The sequence below is a fragment of the Apteryx mantelli genome, chromosome 25 (assembly GCF_036417845.1).
Source record: "Apteryx mantelli isolate bAptMan1 chromosome 25, bAptMan1.hap1, whole genome shotgun sequence".
NCBI classification, from domain to species: Eukaryota; Metazoa; Chordata; class Aves; order Apterygiformes; family Apterygidae; genus Apteryx; species Apteryx mantelli.
In genome coordinates, this window is record NC_090002.1 from 7,888,669 (window position 1) to 7,908,088 (window position 19,420).

The window sequence follows — 19,420 nt, forward strand, 5'->3', positions numbered from 1 at the left end:
TGGGGACAGCAGGGACGGGATGGGATGGGAGCAACACCGGAGCAGGGACCATGGAGGGGCAGCGAGTGTCACTGCTGCTTTATTTTTAAAACTTAAAACCTGCCTAAGGACAGACCTCAGCTTTTAATGCAACGTCCACGTGAACAGGAGCGTGGGGAGGACGGAGGGGAGCCCCGCGCAGCCGCTCCCCATCCCGCCGCCCTCCGGCACAATCCGCTCCCGCTCCGCAGGACGGCTGCGGACACGGGTCCGGGGAGGGCTCGTCCCTGCCACGGGACCTGCCTCCCCCATCCCTGTCCCCGTCCCTGTCCCTGTCACCTGCCGGCCCCCCGAGCTGAGCACCCTCCTCTTCCTCCCGCGCCGAGGCGTCCGCGGGGGCTCGGCCCCGGCACCCCGGGACCCTCAGCGGCCGGCGGCGGCCGCGTCGTAGCTGTCGATGAAGTTCTCCAGCTGGCGGAGGTGGTGGCTGCGAGCCTGGCACAGGTTGGCCCGCAGCGCCGGCCCCATCGCCGCCTCCATGGAGGGCTCCTGCTGCAGCAGCATCGTGGCCACGGCGGCGAAGGCCAGGCTGGACCGCTGGTAGGACTGCGGGGCGGCAGCGGCCGGTTCGCGGACGTCGCCGCCCGCCCCGGGACCCCCCCCGCCCCCCCCCGGGGACGCCCAGCGCTCACCAGCTCGATCTCCTCCTTCCTGGCCAGCACGGCGGCTGAGCGGAGGTCTCTGCCGCACGGCGAGGGCGCCGGGAGCGCGGAGCGGCCGCCGCTGGCCGCAGCCTGCGGGATGGGGAAAGAAAGGGTGGGATGCGCTGACGACGAGGAGGACCACGGCGAGGGGACCGGCCGGGATGGGGCCGCTCCATCGGCCGCGGCTTGGCACCCTTCCCTCGTGCCCGGGAGCCGCTCCGAGGCCCCCGCCGGCCGACCCCGCTCCCCCTCGGGCGGTCACTAAGCCTCCGCGCTGCTCTCCTCCTCCGCATCCTCCGTTAAAGCTCCCGTCCTGGGGTCTTTCGCGCTCCAGCACATTTTCCACCCTCGAGTTATTTTTCTGGCCTTTCTCCAAACCGCCTCCAATTTATCAGCATCTCCCAAGTGGCCGATGCTGGGGCGGCCGCAGGTGCCGCATCCGGACACAGCGGCGCTTTGCCCCCGGCCACGGGATCCCACGAGCGGGAAGGGCAGGGAGGAAATCCCCCGTGCCGCTCCCGGGACCGCCGGGCTTATACGAGCCAGGATCGCTGGGCCGCGTCCCACGGGCAGCTCCCGGGGACACCAGGGCAAAGCCTGGAGACCCGGAGATTCCGCCGGGCCAGCAGAGCCGGCTGCCGCTTCCCAGCTCCGTCTCCTCCTTTCCCGCAGGAGGCAGAGCTGAAACGCGGCTACCGCCAGCCCCGTCCGCACGCGGTGGCGCTGCCGAGTGACATTTCGGGGGGAAAAGCTGCTCCTTCGCATCGTGCGAGCGGCGCGGGGCGGGCGGGCGGGAGGGCGGCACCGGAGTCCCTACCGGCTCCGGCTCTCCGGCGCTGGCAGGGCGAAGCCGCCCAGTCCCCAGCGAGGCGCAGACGTCAGAGCCGCCCCGGCCGGGCTCTGCAGCGGCTCCCCGCGGGACCTGCGCGTTTTCGGGTGAGCGAAGGGCCCCAGGAGGGGCCGCGCGGGGGCCAAGCTCCCACCTCCCTGCCCTGGGCTCGAGGTCCGGCAGCGAGGAGGGGACGCGTCGGCTCCTACCAGCTCGCACTCCTCCTCCCTGCTGCTCCCAGCGCTCTCCGGCAGGGCCGGCTCCGTTTCCAAAGCCGTGGGGTCCCGGCCGTGGCCGCCCGCGGCTCCCTGGCTGGCTGCCAGGCATGTGGCAGGGGGAGGCAGGGACGTCTGTCCGTCCTGGGGGAAGACGGACGGGCTGCTAAAATCCCAGGGGAACTGAGAGAGGAGTCAGCGCCTGCAGTCAAACATCCCAGCGCCGCCGCTGCGGGAGAGGGCTGGGAGACAGCGAGGAGAAGCCCAACGTCCCGGAGAAGCGGCGCGCTCATACCGGCTCTGCTCCCGCTGCGCGCTCCTGCTCTGCAGCCTCCGGCACGGCACAGGCATCGGCAGCCTGGCTCTTCCGCGGGGAACCTGCCTGCGCGGGGGGCTCGGGGGTCTCCCGGCTCGGCGGGTGCTGGGGGAAACGGTGCCGGTCAGGGGCACGGCGGCACCGTGCGAGAGCCGCGCGCCCCGGGAGGTGCAAACTCACCGCCTGCTGCCCTTCCCGCGGCTTTTCCGTGCCCCCCGAGCGGCTCTCCCCGGAGCCAGAAGCCGGGGCCTTGGAGGACGGGAGCTTCTCTGCGGAGCAAGGAGCAGAAGCGGAGCGTTAATGCGCTGTGGAGCCGCGGCCGAGGCACGCTGCCTCCCTGCTCCGGAGCGGAGACTCCAGCGCAGCGCCAGCGCCTCCCATCCAGGAGCCGGATGGGGATCGAGGAAGGTCCAATGGGCCCCAAGTTGCTGCCTCAACGGCACAGGGTCCTTCTCCCCCCCTCAAATCCCTCCTGTGGGCTTCAGCTGCCTCCTGCTCCCTCCACCGCATCCCCTCGGGAGCGGCGCTGAGCCCCCGGGCACCCGGAGCCGAGCTGCCCCCGGGCACGAGCACACCCACGGGACAAACCTCTGGAGACGGGGGGACGAGGCGGGCGGTAGCAAGAGGCAAACTTCTCCCGGTGGCGACCCCGAGGGAGATGGCAGCGTTTCCAGCCGAGGCCACGAGGGCGCCAGGGCCGGGCGCCGTGCCAGAAGCCTCCTCGTCTCCTGCAGGACGGACAGGCAGCCCCGGAGGGAAACCGAGGCTGGAGGGGATCTCGCCCGGAGCAGCGCCAAAGGTTATCCAGGTGGGATGAGCAGTTCCCCCGTTGCACCCCGCGCCTCTCGGAGCAGAGCCCCGGCGCCGGCGGCCACCGAGCGGCACGCTGCCCCCCGAGCCCGGCACCTACCCTGGGCCGGCATCAGGCGGCCAGGCGGGAGGCAGCTGCTCTCCAGGGAATTCGGGACAGGCGAAGGAGCCCGGGTGGGACATGGGCGGCGGCAGGGCCTGGCGGAAGGGCGCATTTCAGAGACGCGTCCCCGGGCCCCGTCCTTTCGCCCCCCTCCGCCTCCCCTTTACCGGGTACCAGCCGTCTCCGAAGGCGTCCTCGGCTCCTCGCGGCTCCGTGCCGTAGTCCCAGGGGGCCGGCGGCGCCCAGCTCCCGTCCTCCTCATCGCTCGGGAAGTCGGCAGGGCCGGGGAAGGGCTCGGGCTCCCAGGGCCGGGGCTGCAAGGAGAAACGCCCGCCGGCGAGGACGGCGGGGCCACGGGCTCGCGCGGGGCGGCCGGGTGACCCGCCGCCGTTTTGGGGACGCTTTCCGTAGCGCGGCGGCGGCTACGCGGCGAGTCGAGCTCTGCCGCTGCCCGGGCTCTTAGCTAAGGCTCTAGCTGAAAGCTCTGCAAAACCCTAACGGCGTCAGCTATTCGCGGGAACAGCTCGGTACCCGCTTCCTCCCCGCAGCCGGCGATTTGCACTTTCTGTTGCTTCTTTGGAGAAAGCCAGACGGAGCCGGATGGCCGGCGCACGTTGTCCGAGGATATTTTTTTTTTGCACTTCTGCTTTTGAGACGAGCAATGAGTCAGCCCCTGCTCCCCCGTCCCAGCCGGGACCCCCTTAACAGCACCCCAGAGGGAAACACCTCGGGCTTTGCTCCGTGGCCCCGAGCTCCCTCCGCCTCTCCGGCTCCCGCTGAAGCGCCTGGCTTTGGCCACACCGGGATTTCTAGGCGAAGCTTCCCCAAAGCCTCCCCGCTCGCCCCGGCTTACCGGCTGCCAGCCGCCTCCGGCGCTCCGGCACTCCCGTTCCCAGGGCGGCGGGCACCACGCGTGCCGGGGGCCTCCCGCGCGGGGCGGCAGCGGGGGCGAGGGCTGCGGAGAGGGCACGGAGCGGAGGTGAGCGGGATGGGGCGAACGGGGCCGCGCGGGGACAGGGGGGGGCCGAGGGGGCGCAGAAACCACCTACCTCTCTGGGGAAGGGCGGGAAGCGTCTCCAGCGGGCGTTTCTAGGGAACATCTTGCCCGCGGGATGAACCTGCGGCGGGGAGAGGGCCCCCGCGCGCTCAGCGCCCGGCTCCTAGGAAGGGAGGAAGCGCGAGCGAGCCGGCAGCGCAGGGACGACAGCTGGGGCCGTCGCTGCCCGGCGGGGGCCCATCTGCAGCCGGCCCCCCCCACCCCCCTGTGATATGTGCTAATTTGTTACATCAGCTCGGGAAGTGATTTTACGATGAAAGCAGGCGCTAAGTACGGGCTAAACTACAACATCCTGCAAGGAGAACATGTCCCCCACCTGAGATGATTCCACCGAGCTAGCGAAACTGCAGTGTTAGCTTAGATCACCTAATAAGGCGGTATTGCACAACTGTATTGTGAAATGTGTGCACACGACCTGAAGGTCATCACTCACAACGCCGAGGAAGACTCCAGCCTTCATCCCCACGACCACCAGAGGGCTGCAGAAGACCCCCTAGCAACAGCCGGCGCAACCGCAGAAGTTACAGGAAGTGCCACATACGCCCGGAACTAGAGCCGCATAGAAGGAGACTGTGAGCGGGGGAATTTTGCGCGCCGTTGGTGGAGCAGAGACTCCCCGGCCGCCCAGCGCTGTTTTGCTTACTTGTGACTTGCTCAATTATTTTATTAAATTGGAATTTATGCAGCCCAGTTAGAGTGGTCGTTACGATTTGTCACATTTACCTATAACAGGAGGAAGCGCGAGCGAGCCGGCAGCGCAGGGACGACAGCTGGGGCCGTCGCTGCCCAGCGGGGGCCCGTCTGCAGCCGGCCCCCCCCGCCCCCCTGTTGCATTATGTGAGAAATTTTATGTGTTGAGAAATATAATCACAGGTGTTGGGTAACTGTACGGTCTGATGAACTAGGTAAATGTTAAGCAAATCTTGGCAACAGTAACTGAAGAAATCGTAAATGGGAAACAATCATGTAACTTAGCAATTCTGTTGATTATGTTAGGTAACCAAATACTATAGCAACTATGTTGATTGTATTGAAATAGTATTATATAACCAAGCACTATAAATATTAACCAAGATAAACGGGGATTTGGGATTCTCAGCTTTGAACATGAGTCCCTGAGACCCCGGGCCCTTAATAAAGCACCGCATATAACTGCTTTCGTAGTTACATGTTTCTTTACGGGCAACAGTTTTCTGGCGACCCAGATGGGACAGCGGGAGTAGTGTTGACGGTTCGCTTTCCGATTTTGCTCCGTGCCGGCACCGAGGAATTCTCGGGGAGCCATCGGCTGCGCCCGCTCTGCGCTGCTCCTGACGTCCCAAAGTGGTAAGCCCGAAGGTGCTTTATTATAGTATCTTGGTTGGGTGCCTGCCTATAAGACGTGACGGCGATTCACGCAAGGTTGGGCTAACGAGCTCGAGGTCTGGTCTGTGGAAGCCTAGGCGCTGGCCGTCAGACGGAGCGAAAGCCCCGCAGGTCCAGCACTCACGGACATACGTGGCTATCTCGTGAGTTTGGTTTGGTCTTTTATTTCCCAGCAGAGGCTATCTTTCCGTTTTCTATCCCGTAGATTTAGTGTGTGTGTGTGGAATGAATGTGTAAGACCATGGTAATACCGGACAATTCTCCATTAGGATGTTTGTTGAAACATTGGAAAAGCGCGGGATATTTTCAGAGTATGAGTAAAAAGCCGATTTATAGATTATTGTACGAACTGGTGGCCACAATATGAGTATGATGGACCCCGATGGCCTGAACACGGAAGTTTAGATCCAGGTGTTATAGGTCCATTAATGAGATATTGTCAAGAACTTGAAAAATGGGATGAAGTACCATATGTTGATCTATTTTATGATTTACGTAATCATCCAGGTATGCAGAGAGAATGTGGAATGTTGTTGGTACATCCTGAAAAAGGTAAAACAAAATGTGGAGGATGTGTAGGTAATAAGAAACGTATGACTTGTTTGGCAATACAGAATTCAATAAGAGAGCCAGAGGATGTATCATTTTTAGTATCACCGACGGCCCCTGTGATGTCTGATACAGATGCAGGGGATGATAGTGATACTGATAGTATTAAGGCGGCAAAACCGTCAGAACCAATTAATACCAGAGTGATCCAGATTAAGTTAACACCGAAGGGTTCGCCAGGGCATTCATCATGCCCAAGACAAGCGCAACGAACCCCAATTGCACAGAGAACAAGACAAGGGAGGAAGGAACAAGAGCAAAGCAGTAAAGTATTATTAGCCCCTTTACGAGAGGCAATTTCGGGGACTGATAAGGTATATGTGAAAGTTCCTTTTTCCCCAGGAGATTTAGTAATTTGGAAGCAATCAGCTAGGGATAAATCAGTGTGCGTTTTGCAGACAACAGGGACATTGGAAAAATGAGTGCCCAGTGAAAATGAATTTGGCCCAGCAGACTTCAGTAGGAGGAACACCAATGGCAGAAACAATGATGTTAGGACATTTGGGGCAACATAGTAGCTGACTAAATGATGGATTAAAAGTGACAATGGAAATTGATGGGGAAGAGAAACAATTATTGGTAGATACTGGGGCAACTTATTCTGTTTTAAATACTTGTTTAGGATACGATGATAACTGTGGTAGGAGCTACAGGAAAAACAGAGCAACGGCCCTTTCTGCGGCCATTGCATCTAAATTTTAGGGGTAAAGAATTAGATCATGAGCTTCTCTATGTACCGGATTGTCCTACATCTTTGTTAGGACGAGACTTATTGTCAAGATTTAATGCTAAAATAATATTTGAAAATGGAAAAGCTAAGTTGTAGATACCTGAAGAAGAAATAGCTAGAATATTTATAGTAAAAGAAATAGCTACTACAACAATACCAATAGAGGTAGAAAACGCTGTAGTACCATGGGTATGGGAGACACAAGTACCGGGATTAGCGAAAGCAGCAAAGCCTGTCATAGTAGAATTGAAAGAAGGTGTCCAACCGGTAAGAGTTAGACAATATCCTATACAGTTAGAAGCTAGGAAAGGGGTAGCACCATTAATTGCAAAATTTTTGATGCACAATGTGTTAGAAGAATGTGAATCTGAATATAATACACCAATATTTCCTATAAGAAAACCTAACGGAGATTATAGGTTAGTTCAAGATTTAAGAGCTGTAAATGCAAATCCTTATACATTGTTAACATCTGTGGCAGAACAATTTAAATACTTTTCTGTAATTGATTTAAAAGACGCTTTCTTCTGCATCCCATTGGCATTACAAAGTAGGAAATTATTTGCGTTTGAATGGAAAAATCCGGATACAGGAAGAAAACGACAGCTAACCTGGACCAGGTTACCACAAGGCTTCAAAAATAGTCCTACAATATTTGGGAATCAACTGGCACGAGAACTGGAGGATTGGAAGGAGCAAGGATATTTTCAATTACCATCAAAAGCATACTTATTGTTGCAATATGTGGATGACATTTTCGTGGCGACAGAAAGGTATGAAAACTGCATTACTGTTACAGTTGCGTTAAAATTAACATTGGGAACAAAAATGGAAGTATTTGTGCCCCACATGGTGATTGCAGTTTTGGAACAAAAGGGGGGTCATTGGTTGTCATCCAGTAGAATGTTGAAATATCAAGCAATATTGAGAGAACAGGATGATATATTTTTAAAGATAACAACATGTTTGAATCCCGCTGAATTTTTAGGTAGCAAAATAGAGGAAGGTGAGCTGGAACATGATTGTATCGAGGTGATTGAACAAACTTACGCCAGTAGGGTAGATCTGAAAGATATTCCCCTTGTAAATCCTGATTGGACATTATTCACTGACGGTAGCAGCTTTGTTGAGAATGGAACACGATATTCTGGATATGCTGTGGTTACTAAGCTTGAAGTAATTGAAGCAAAGGCATTAATGCCAGGGACGTCAGCGCAAAAAGCAGAACTGGTCGCTCTAATTCGGGCTTTAATACTGAGTACGGATAAGAGAGTGAATATTTGGACAGATTCTAAATATGCTTTTGGAATAACACATATACATGGAGCTTTGTGGAAGGAAAGAGGATTGTTGACGGCTCAAGGTAGTATTATTAAATATCGAACCGAGATCTTACAGTTATTAGAGGCTGTGGTACTACCTCAACAAGAGGCTGTAATGCATTGTCGAGGACATCAGAGGGATGACAGCGATGTGGCACAAGGAAACATGAAGGCAGACCAGGCAGCCAAAATTGCTGCACGGCGAGTATGGACTGAATTAGCTCTAATACCTACTAAGATTACTCACAGCCTTACGTGCCGCGATCATCTGGAATCGCCCTTTGCCATTGGAGAATCCGGTGCATGATATTCAACCAGGAGACCAAGCGTATGTTCGAAATTGGCAAACGGAGCCTTTAAAGGAACAGCGGCATGGACCTTATTTGGTACTATTGATAACATTTACTGCTGTGAAAGTAGCAGGAATTGATAATTGGATTCATTATACCAGAGTGAAGAAGGTACCATCACAATGGGGGGTAAAAATGGTCACTCCTACAAAACTGAGATTTACATCTTGGTAATACTATGCTGGGTAGGATTAAGTAATGGTTTCGCTCAAATAATACATACATATGCTACTGTACATATAGAAGAACGAATGGATGTAAATTTGACTTGTGATTTTATTGGAGATACGGGAAGTTCAATCCAAGACATTAGTTGCTATTGGCAGAAGAACGAGTCCAAATTGTCAACTGGGTTTACAATCCGATGGGATAGTGATACACGAAGGGGTACTATGATTTTATCATTGCAAAATGTAAGTAAGACAGATGTAGGAAACTACACCTGTATTGTTTGGATTAAAGAGAGTTTTGATTATGGAAAAAGGGCATTAGAGGTTACTGCAAAATCAGAGCCTATGCAGAAAAGAAACAGAGCCAGGAGAGAATTAAAAGATTTGGAAAAAGATGAAATGCAACCAATACAAATAATCCAGGCGCCACAACAGGAAACACAAGAAAATCTAATGCAAAAGAAAGTTAGCTGAAAAACACCCAGTCTGGAACTGTACAAAAGTATACACTTGTGACACCCCGAAAGTGAAGTTACCTTTCCACCTGTGGTCCTTGCATTAAGGACAGGTTGTGCCTGTAGAGGAATTAAATACTTATCGGAATAGAGAAATGTTATACCGGTTGTTAGGACAAACGGAAAGGCTAGCAAGAGTGACTAAAGAAGGATTCAAGGAAATAAACTTACAATTACAGGCAACCACAAAAATGACCCTGTAAAATAGAATGGCATTAGATATGCTGTTACTAAAAGAACATGGAGTATGTGGTTATTTACGAGATAAGATTGATCATTGTTGTGTACATATTCCGAATGTTACAGCCGCAGTAGAACGTGATTTGTCTCAGCTAACACAAATTGAACATGCAACTGAGGAAGAAAGAGAAGAAAGTACCCATAATTGGGTTGCTGCTTTAGCAAAGTCATTTGGATTGAACATCTCTGGTTGGGTAGCATCTTTAATTCAATGGTGTATAATAATTATAATTATTATGTTAGCTATTATGGGAGTGCTGCGTTTGATTCAAAACATTGTTGTTTCGGAACGACAACGGATGGGAAAAATTTTGAAAGCTCTTACTAGGAAGAATCATGAACTACCACCACGATATGAAGATCTTGGGATAAATTCATCATTTTCCCCACCGCAACCACCGCAATCACCCATTCAGACACCATGAATAGGATGATTGAAAATCCTTGCAGTCTGAAGGACTTGAAGCATTTTCAAAAGGGGGGAATTGTTACATTATGTGAGAAATTTTATGTGTTGAGAAATATAATCACAGGTGTTGGGTAACTGTACGGTCTGATGAACTAGGTAAATGTTAAGCAAATCTTGGCAACAGTAACTGAAGAAACCGTAAATGGGAAACAATCATGTAACTTAGCAATTCTGTTGATTATGTTAGGTAACCAAATACTATAGCAACTATGTTGATTGTATTGAAATAGTATTATATAACCAAGCACTATAAATATTAACCAAGATAAACGGGGATTTGGGATTCTCAGCTTTGGACATGAGTCCCTGAGACCCCGGGCCCTTAATAAAGCACCGCATATAACTGCTTTCGTAGTTACGTGTTTCTTTACGGGCAACACCCCTGTTCACCCTTTTGCACGAGGGAGCCTGCTGTCGCGGCGCAGGGACGCGCAGCTCTCCCCGCGCAAACCCGGTGGGTCGAGGCGACCAGCGGCACCGCTCCGCTGTTCTCCTCGGCACGAGCCCGGCTGCAGCAAAGCCAAGAACCGGCCGGGAAAACGCGGGGCGACGGCAGCGCCCGGCGCTCGTGACCCCCAGGCTGCCGCCCGCCCTCGTGACGCTGCCCAGAGTGGTTAATTAACACGCGCGAGCTCAACCCCCGCTGCAACGGCTTAACGAAGAGCAGCGTAGCATGGACCCGAGCTCGCTGCCTGGAGGGTCAGCGGGGAGCAACGCAGGGCTGCGCGGAGGGTAAAAGAGAGAAAACAACCCGTTGACTCCCAGACTTGGCATTTTCTCCCGCGGTTCACTCCCAAGCAGCCCCAGAGAGATCCCTGCCCGGAGGCGCGAAGAGCCGTGACGGCGGCCGGGGACGGAAACCCGCCGCGAGCTACGCGCTCAGCCCTGCCGGGCCCGCAGATGCCACCGACTGCACCTTTTCCGAATCGGAGGCAAACCTATAGCGAGCGGCGGTTCCCAACCCCAGGGAGCTGCCTCGGGGCCTCTCCTGATCGCTCCTCTCCCTACGAGCGACCCAGAGCCCAGCTGCAATATTCTCCTGGCGCTTTTACTCCCGTCTGCAAAGCACCCGTCAACAGGGGAAGCGCCGCCTGCAAGACCCTCAAACTCGGACCCTCGAGACCCTCCCGGCGAGCCCACGCCACGCGGGGACGCGCTGCAGCCACCCCTTCTCCCCCGTCCCTACCTCTGCGGCTCTCCGCGAGCGCTCGGATCCTGCGCTTGCAGGGCAGCACCGACGGTCGCCAGCACATCACAGCGGCCGAGGCACCGAGACCCCTCCGGGGAGCGACGGGGGCTGGAAAATGAGAGAGGGCTGAGCCCAGCGCAGCCCCGCGGAGCCCCAAGGCGCGCGCAGGGACCCGCGGCCCGTGCACGGCTGCAGGTCCGGCAGAGCGGGGGGACCACGCACCCGCGCGGCGCACGGCGCAAGGGAGGGATGGATGCAACCCCCAGGGCGCAGAGCCATTGTGCGTGGGGGGGACCGTGCACCCATGGGGCACAGAGCCACCGTGCAAGTCGCACCCCCCCGCCCGTGCCGCCCAGCGAGGGGCACTTTCCTCGCACCTTTGCAGCTGCTGCTGCTGCTCCGGGGAATAAAAAGTTGGGGAGGCAGCGGAGCAGGACGCGCAGGGGCCCTGCCGCCCACGAGGGAGCCCAGCGCCGGCAGGCACCGCCGGCCATGGGTTTGCCAGCTCCTTTGCACCCAGGCGAGCGGGGCGCCGCGGTGCCGGGCTGCTGGGGTCACCCTGCAGGGAGACGAGAGCTGCCCGGGGGCAACATGCAGCTAAAGCCGCCGGCGTCCAGTCGCCGTCTAACGCTGCAGCCGGCTCTGCGCCCCGCTGGCGGCGTCGCCCCCCTCCAGCAGCCCGGGGCAGAGACCCCACTGCCGCTTCCGAGGGTTTTTCAAGCCGGCTGCCGGTTTGCATCGCTTCGTGGTGCCGCCTGGCACAGCCACCCCGGTTACCTCTGCAGGGGCACCTAGCGCGTCCTCTCCTCGCTCCCCCTTTCTTGCATTTCCGCGAGGGACCGCGCTCCCGGGAGTCAGCGCTGGGCAGATACGGCAGTACTAGGCACGGACGTCTCTCCGAGCCCCGTAACGAGATGCATTGCTCTCCTGGCGCTTAACGAGCATCTGCTCTGCGTCAGGCCTGACAGCGGCGGCAGGTTGTGCAGGGGGCTGGGAGCGCCGCGATAACGAACTGGTCCCAACTGGTCCGGCGAGCAATGCGAACCGCCCGAAACGCGGGGCGTGAAGACGAGTCAGTGACCTTGGAGGGCAGCGGGAGATAAGAGAGAGCGGGGAGGCTCCGGGCGAGCTGGCTGAAGCTGCATGTTAGCACAGGAGGAGATAAGGGAGAAAGCCCAAAGTCTGCAGCGGAGCAAAATCTTTGCAAGCAGGCGGCCGCTGGCTGCTTCTCGGCATCGTTCCCACCGGGCAGACCGCACACAGCTTTCCAGCTGGGCGGTTAATTGTCGTCTCTAATAGCTATAAATCAATTAACTAACTGGGTGGATCAACTAGCTCTTTGGGATTTAGGGGAAAAAAACAACCCAAAAGCTGCAGCATGGGCAAAGCTGGCTGGCATCCCCCTTGGGGGGAAAAGCAGGAGTGATTTTTGCAACTCCAAGCAACTCCATGCAGAGCCGGCCATGCGCGTTGGTCAGCGTTAGCCGCCCGGTCGCGCTCGCACAGGCACCCCGGCAATCGGCTGTTTTTAAGGGGCTCAGACCCCCAGTCCGGCTTGCCCGAGCGCGAGGAAGGGGCTGCAACCACCCATTTTAGGGCTGAAAGAGCAGCGCGGCCGGGCTGCGCGCCCCGATGTGCCCAGCTCCGCCGCACCACCCAGCCGGGGCTCTGCTCTCCGAGTCACCTCCCAGCACGCCGAGGTGCGAATGCGACAGGGGCTGTTTCCGCGGCCCCCGGTGTTTCGTGCTCCCTCGCTCTCTGCGCGTTTTTCTCCCGTCTCCCCCTGCAACCCCGTTGAGCTGCGCACCCTCCTCGGCGGCCACGGTGCAACAGCCCCTTCGCCCCTGGTCTGCGCTTTGCAACGGGGCCCTGCACAAGGCGGAGCTGCTTGCGCGAGGCTCTGCCCCGGGCTTGCACACTGCACAGGGCAGCGCCCGAGGCCACGCTCACGGCAGAGCTCTGCTCCAGCCTTACCCGCTGCGCAAGGGCGGCGCACGAGGCCGTACGAGCCGCACGAGGCCTGGCTCGCGTGTCGCGCGAGGCCGTGCTGCTTGCACCAGGCCACGCTCCCGCCGCGCGGGTTGCACGAGGGGGCTGCGCGAGGCAGCGCCCCCGCTGCCCACCCGCCCTGCACAAGGCGGGGGCACGAGGCTGCGCCCCCGCCTCCCCACGCCGTGCGTGGGTGCTGCACGCGGGCGCTTGCACGAGGACGTTGCACGCGGGCATCGCGCGCGGGCGCTTGCACGAGGACCGCGCGCAGGTGCCGCACGAGGACGCCGCGCGCGGGCGCGCATGCGCGGGGGGGGGTGCAGGGGCGCGGGACCCCACTGCGCACGCGCCCCCCCCCCTCCCCGCGCGCCGGAAGTGACGACGAAGGCGGGCGGCGGGCGGCGGCATGGCGGCGGCGGCGGGCGGGCCGGTGGCGTCGCCGCAGGGGCCGCGCGGGTGGCTGCGGAGCGCCCTGCGCTTCGCCACCGACCGGAGCGACTTCCGCAGGTGGGCGCGGGGCCGGGGCGGCGCGGGGCCGCGGGCGGGGGGGGGCGGCCCGGGGCAGGGCGCGCGGCGCGGCCTCCCCCCGCCTCAGCGCCGGCTTCTCCCGCAGGAACCTGCTGGTGAACCTGGGGCTCTTCGCCGCCGGCGTCTGGGTGGCCCGAAACCTCACGGACATCGACCTCATGGCGCCGCAGCCCGGCGCCTAGCGGCCGCGGTGAGTCCGGCCCGAGCCCCGGCGGGGCTAGAACCTGAGCATGCCGTAAAGATTAGAGCGAGTTCCCTTTTACAAGTTTAACTTGCCGCAGGCTAATTTCATAGACTAGGCTAGAAACAGTATTGCTTAACTCCGTTTAATTGCAGAGCCGGGAAAGAAACGCACCTCTGGGGCAGAAGAGTTTGCCCTCCCTGTAAACGAGGACCAGAAGAGATGCATTTAGCCGTCAAGAGTGCCAATGCCCTCGTGGGGCATCATCTACTCTGGTCTGCCGTAGAGCTGCTACTCACACCTCAAAGCTGTTACTCTTGGAGCAAGGACAAGGGGTGGAAAGGCTTTTGGGTGTGAGAGGGAGAATTTATGTTCAATTCATCCTGCAAGGTACAAGGGGACGCGTTTTCTCATGAATGTGAAGCCCTTGTGCGTGAAATTTTCTTCTGTACTGCCGTCTCACTGTTTAATTAAACATTAAATTTTGGGAAGAATGACATAACTCACTGGAATTTTATTTTTTAATAAGAAACTTCAGCTTACAAAAACAAAGTGTAAAAAGATTAAAGATTTACAAAAATCATAAAAACATGATTTATATTTCACACCTGAAAGAGAAAGGAACAAGTCCAGTCCTGGGTTGTAAGCAGGACACATCAGCTATTTATTTAAAGAAAAAACAAAACTGTAAAAAGCCCTAGGTAAACTCTAACCACCAGAAAGTTACATGGACAATGTTTGGACAAGATAAAGCTGGTACACTTACTGTAAAGGAATTATAGCTGGATATGGGAAGAAGCCATTTGGTGTTGCATAGCATTTTAGTGCCTTGGACTGAAATTACAATGTGCCAGGATCAACTTATAGTCCAGCTGTCAGTGGTGAAGCTGTTCAAGGGACAGTGAAAGCACTATATGAGGCTGACATGGGAGCCGTGTCTTTAACTCAATCAGATATGTTCTACTACAGCTCCCAGAAGATGCTATTTCTAGCGCAGAATAACTTCCCAGCCCTGAGCATTATGGCAGTATGACTGCAGCATGGCTTCAGATTCTTTGGACAGTTATGCACAGGTTTTTAAGATTAAGACATTCTTCTGAAGTAGCACTGCCTCCATATGTTGCAACTTAGAACTGCCCCCTCATCTGAACAAAGGAGAAACTTACTTCATTACTGAGTAGGAAACCAATTTAAAGAATGCTGTTTTCCAAATGGGTATTTTAACATCCTGTAAAGAAACTAAGTTCTGAAGTATGAGTAGTTCAAGTCATGCAGAGACACTTTCTGCAGGAAAAGGGGATTAATTGGAACATTAAGACATATTATAGTTAATCTTAGTTTTGATTTAGAACACTAATCTCCTCCTGAGGCCTGGGTTCAGGCAGGGGGCAGTTCATGCAATTAAGTATGTAAGGCAGCCATAGGTGACTTATTGGATGTTGTCTTAACAAACCTTGACTAAAATAAAAGCTGCTGAACCTGCAATTAGGAGCAGTGCTTCAAGTGCATTTGCACTGAGCTAGAGACAGCTGGACAGATTGCCAGAAACATTCAGTAATTAATTGGATTCTCTCTTGTCACTTGCTGCTGCCTAGGAGTGTCCTTGAAGCAAAGGCAGTCTCATTTATGAGCACAGCATGGCATACATCAGCTTAAGTTGTTAGTGACGTAAGTAGCAGAAACTTGAAACAGAAACTAGAGGCTGTTCTGACTTAAAGCCCCCACAGAAGTCACTGAAAAATCAGGAAACCCGGCCAAGCTCCAGCTTGGATCCTCACCCAAGAAAGCAAATCAGAATGCTACTGTTGTTTTCACAAGGGCTGCAGGGGATTTCATGTTGAAGGAAAACTGTTCATGTTCTGCCCAGCCTCTGCCAACAGTGCCCTTCCAACAATCTCAACTTAGAGCAGGATTAACTTTTTAAAGTGCTGAAGATTAGCTTTAATTCTGCTCTAACTCAAGTCAACAGTGAAGCTTCCAAGGCATTAACAGAAGTTGCGTCTTCCTCCGCAGCAATCTACCCAAGCCTGTCACACTGCAAGGGAGCTTGTCTAGGCAACACTCCCCTCAGAGAAGCTATTTTAACAATCCTGAGCATTTAAAGTAAGTTTGTTTTACGGAAACAGGAAAGGCAGGCTTGTAAAAAAAAGCTTTACTGGAAACAAACGTATCCACTTGTTCCTTTCCTATAAACTACTCAGGTAAACATACAGAAGGCTGTGGCTTAAAGAATTTGTGATTGTTTAACTAAAGCTGAAGTAGGAGAAAAATGGGACTGCGTTCTGTTTCAAATGGGCTCTAGATTGCCAGTGGCAAGTTACTGTAGTCGGCACGTCTGATAAATGACAGAAAACCTTGTTTACACGTGGAAATCTGTGGTTCACCTTGCAGCAGTAAGCATAGGTGCCTTAAGGGCCAGGCCAAGTAACTTCATTTAATAAGTCTTAGAGTGAAGATGACACTTGCAATGAAATGTCATTCCTACATCAGAGGTATTGAGTTATGCAGACTAAACGCTACAGCAATTGTGCAAAAGGGAAGGAGTCACATGGGTGTTTATCCTAACTTGGTGCACTCTTGAGTGGAATTTGAGGCTGACAAGAGCCTGTGGTAGCATTACTTATCTGCATACCTCAAGCTTGCCCATGCTATAATACATTCCTAAACCTTGTCTATCCACAAATGGTGCACGGATTTAATTTTACTAACGCAGTTGTAACAGTACAAATTATCCCCGAAGTACAGATATGGTTATATAAAGAAATAAGGCTAGCCTAAGTGGGCACTTAGCTCTGCCCATGTTGAAGGAATGTGTGTGTTCCTCTTGAGCAGAAGCAACATTCAAAAGCTGCACATTCCCATAATCAGATGCTCATACAGAAAGTGGCTGCAAAGCAGGAACAGAATGAGATAGTGTAGTTAAGGAACGGAGGCTTTTTCCACCCCAGTTTCCACAAAGTTCTAGTTTGACAAGTTTAGGACCCAGCACCCACTGTTTAGTATGGAAAAATCCAATTCCTTCCTGCCACCTCTATTGGAAGTATGTTGCCAAGACTAAAAAATACAGATCAAATCTATGTAAAGTCATTAACTGTATCTTTCCTTTCTCACTTTTAGTTATACAAAGCATTTACAGTGACATTGTGGGCTTTAAGTAGGTAGCTCCTTTTTAAAAAACTTGAGAGTTTTGTATACTGTTCCTTAGGAACCGTAATATTTAATGGAAAAGCACCATTGATTTTGCCAGTATGAAATTACTGATCAGAGAAGTTTTTGCCCCAAAACCACTAGGAGCTTGCTGCTAATGAGACTGCATTTGGATTTTGTCATCTATCTCTGCCTGCAAAATATGCAATCCTCCGATACACAAGGTCCCTTCATCAAACACTTCCTGTGTCCCCTAAACTTAGATCACAGCTTATTGCTGTGGTCAGCTTGGCTTTGTTAACTGGTTGTTTCATTCTTCCCAACTCATTCCCTATCCCCAACCTGTACAAAATCAGTAGTATGGCAGTTCAAGAAGAACCCTAAAGGTACAGCAGTTTGCTGCAACTGCAATGCATTCCGTATCATGCACAAGCTTCAAAACAATAAATAGTTAACAGTGGTTAAAGTCAGTCTTGGGCCCATTGGGCTGGTCATTTCTTTCCTTCTGGAAATGTACATCGCAAACAACGCATTTTTAAGAAGACTTGTTTAAGAACTCTTTTCAAAGTATTTTGGCCCACCGTAAAAAGTTATCCTTGAAACAAGTGGAACCCTTACACACACACACGCACAAAATAAAATAAGCACAATGGAAGGAGTGGCCTAAAGGCATACCCCTAAAATCAACTAAGACAAAGAATCACAAGTTGGTACAGGTAACTAACATATGTAGCTTTTGATCATTTGAACTGTGCTGTGGTTTTACAAATTTAAAAGCTTGCTAGAATGCTTCACATTCCCATCTGCAATAAACAGGTATCAATATTAATGTAATAGACACCAAAAAACCCACTTGATTGAGGTTTTATATTCCCACAGGCAATACATTCCCTACCTAAGTCCTTCCTATCTGATCTCAAACCAGTTGAAGGGATTAGAGACACACAAAAAGGCAGTGTTCAGAGAAGGTGCTTGGATTTTACACCTCACTCTTGAAGCACAGACACTTAGCCACCTTAAGCACCTGTACCTGTTTCATATTAAATTTATGCAGGCATTACCATGGCATGTTTTTACTTACACATGTGGAAGTGTGTGCTACATTGCTAAGCAGAAATCTGTGCAAACACTACCATGGTAAAGGGAACTATATTTTTTACTTCATAAATCAGCAATTATCATTAGATTTATACCAGAAGGTCCTTTCCAAAGCTACTGCTACTCTACCAAAAACCCTGCTGGAGTTTTTATTCCTTGCTCTATGCAGGCTCATTGTACAGAAGGTACATGCTTTGACAGACATCATTTTACTGACCTGACTGGAAGGGGCCTGAGTGACGTAAGAAAATTAAGAAGCCAAATCCAATCTGCCTTTGAACAAATTGTTACTTGAATTCTTACAAATACAGAGATTTCAAACATATAACACTAAAATACTAGCTTCTGAGCTTGCTGGTAAACTTTTTAATTCACATACAGATACAAAATGTAAAAATGTCAGTGATACTGAGAGTACTTGTGAAAACACACAGATCTGTTTGTGGCTTCAGTCATGACAGGGGAATTAAAGACTTTTTTCTCAAACATTTCTGTCCCATGCAAAATGTAACTGGATACAAGGCACCAAATCTAGAGGATCGTAAAAAATTAGTTCACAAAGTTGTATTGGCAAGTATACTAATCTCCCCCTCTTCTCTCTTCCTTACGTAGTTTTCATTCTGCAAAGTATACAGTCAACTTCTGTAGCTCATCCTGGGGTAATCTGGTAACAGCCAAAAGTTTCACTGGTCTCTTCTCTCTCATTGGGATGTAAACAAACATATTCAGGCCCAGGGACTTTACAGTCAATAAAAGAGTTTCTAAATTACCACCAAGACGATATTTATGCTAGAAACCTTGCCTTCTAAAAGCAAAAATAACTTCTGATAGCAAGTCCATAGGACACACTTAATGATTTTACCATTTCCAATTTTATTCCTACACTCAAATAATGTCTGGAAGTCCTGAAGTCGGGGTGGTACTGCCACCCAGAAAAGTTTGACGTCAAGCATTTAGTATGTATTATTCCATTTACTGCCTCATATTGACAACTCCAAAGTCAGACCAAGAATTGCTCTGGTCAGAACTAATGGGGGGGGGGGGGATGGGGAGGGAGGGGAAGAACATCACACACTACCAAAATTGTTTTTTCAGTGCTTTGCAGAGAAACTGTTTTTGCAGTGTGCATAGTTTAATTTGGGAATGTAGGCAGTAAAAGGGTAACACAAAGGCAAATACAGGTAACTAACTTGCTAGTGGAGTAAAGTTGGCTAAAATATTTTCCAGCTACTACAGCAGATGATCATACTGGCCATGAATTTATACATTTAGATTCTTCAATTTTAAAGACACAAACTGAGTAAAGTGTTTAATTATGAGTTGAACAGAATAAGGACATGTTGAGAACAGCCCTTTACCAAAGGCTGCAAATTCATGAGCTTAAGAGTCTGTCAAGTGTACAGTGACTTCCTACACCTTCAGAAGATAACTTGCAAATGCCAAGAACCTACCACTTGCTCTAAGTATCTCTCAAAGCAAGTGACTCCTCGTTACAGGACCAGACT

The 19,420-nt window shown here is 52.9% G+C and overlaps 1 protein-coding gene across 3 annotated transcripts in view; it reads right to left on the reverse strand.

The window, feature by feature from the left end:
• Positions 1 to 14,177: 14,177 nt before the first annotated feature.
• The window catches only part of USP49 (ubiquitin specific peptidase 49), a 37,197-nt gene continuing 31,954 nt past the window's right edge, over positions 14,178 to 19,420 (reverse strand). For 2 of the 3 annotated variants that reach the window (XM_013942015.2, XM_067310820.1), the window contains one exon: positions 14,178 to 18,615. The gene's annotated coding sequence lies outside the window, so the exon portion shown is untranslated. The remainder of the gene's footprint in view (positions 18,616 to 19,420) is intronic. The other variant, XM_067310821.1, reaches the window with a different exon arrangement.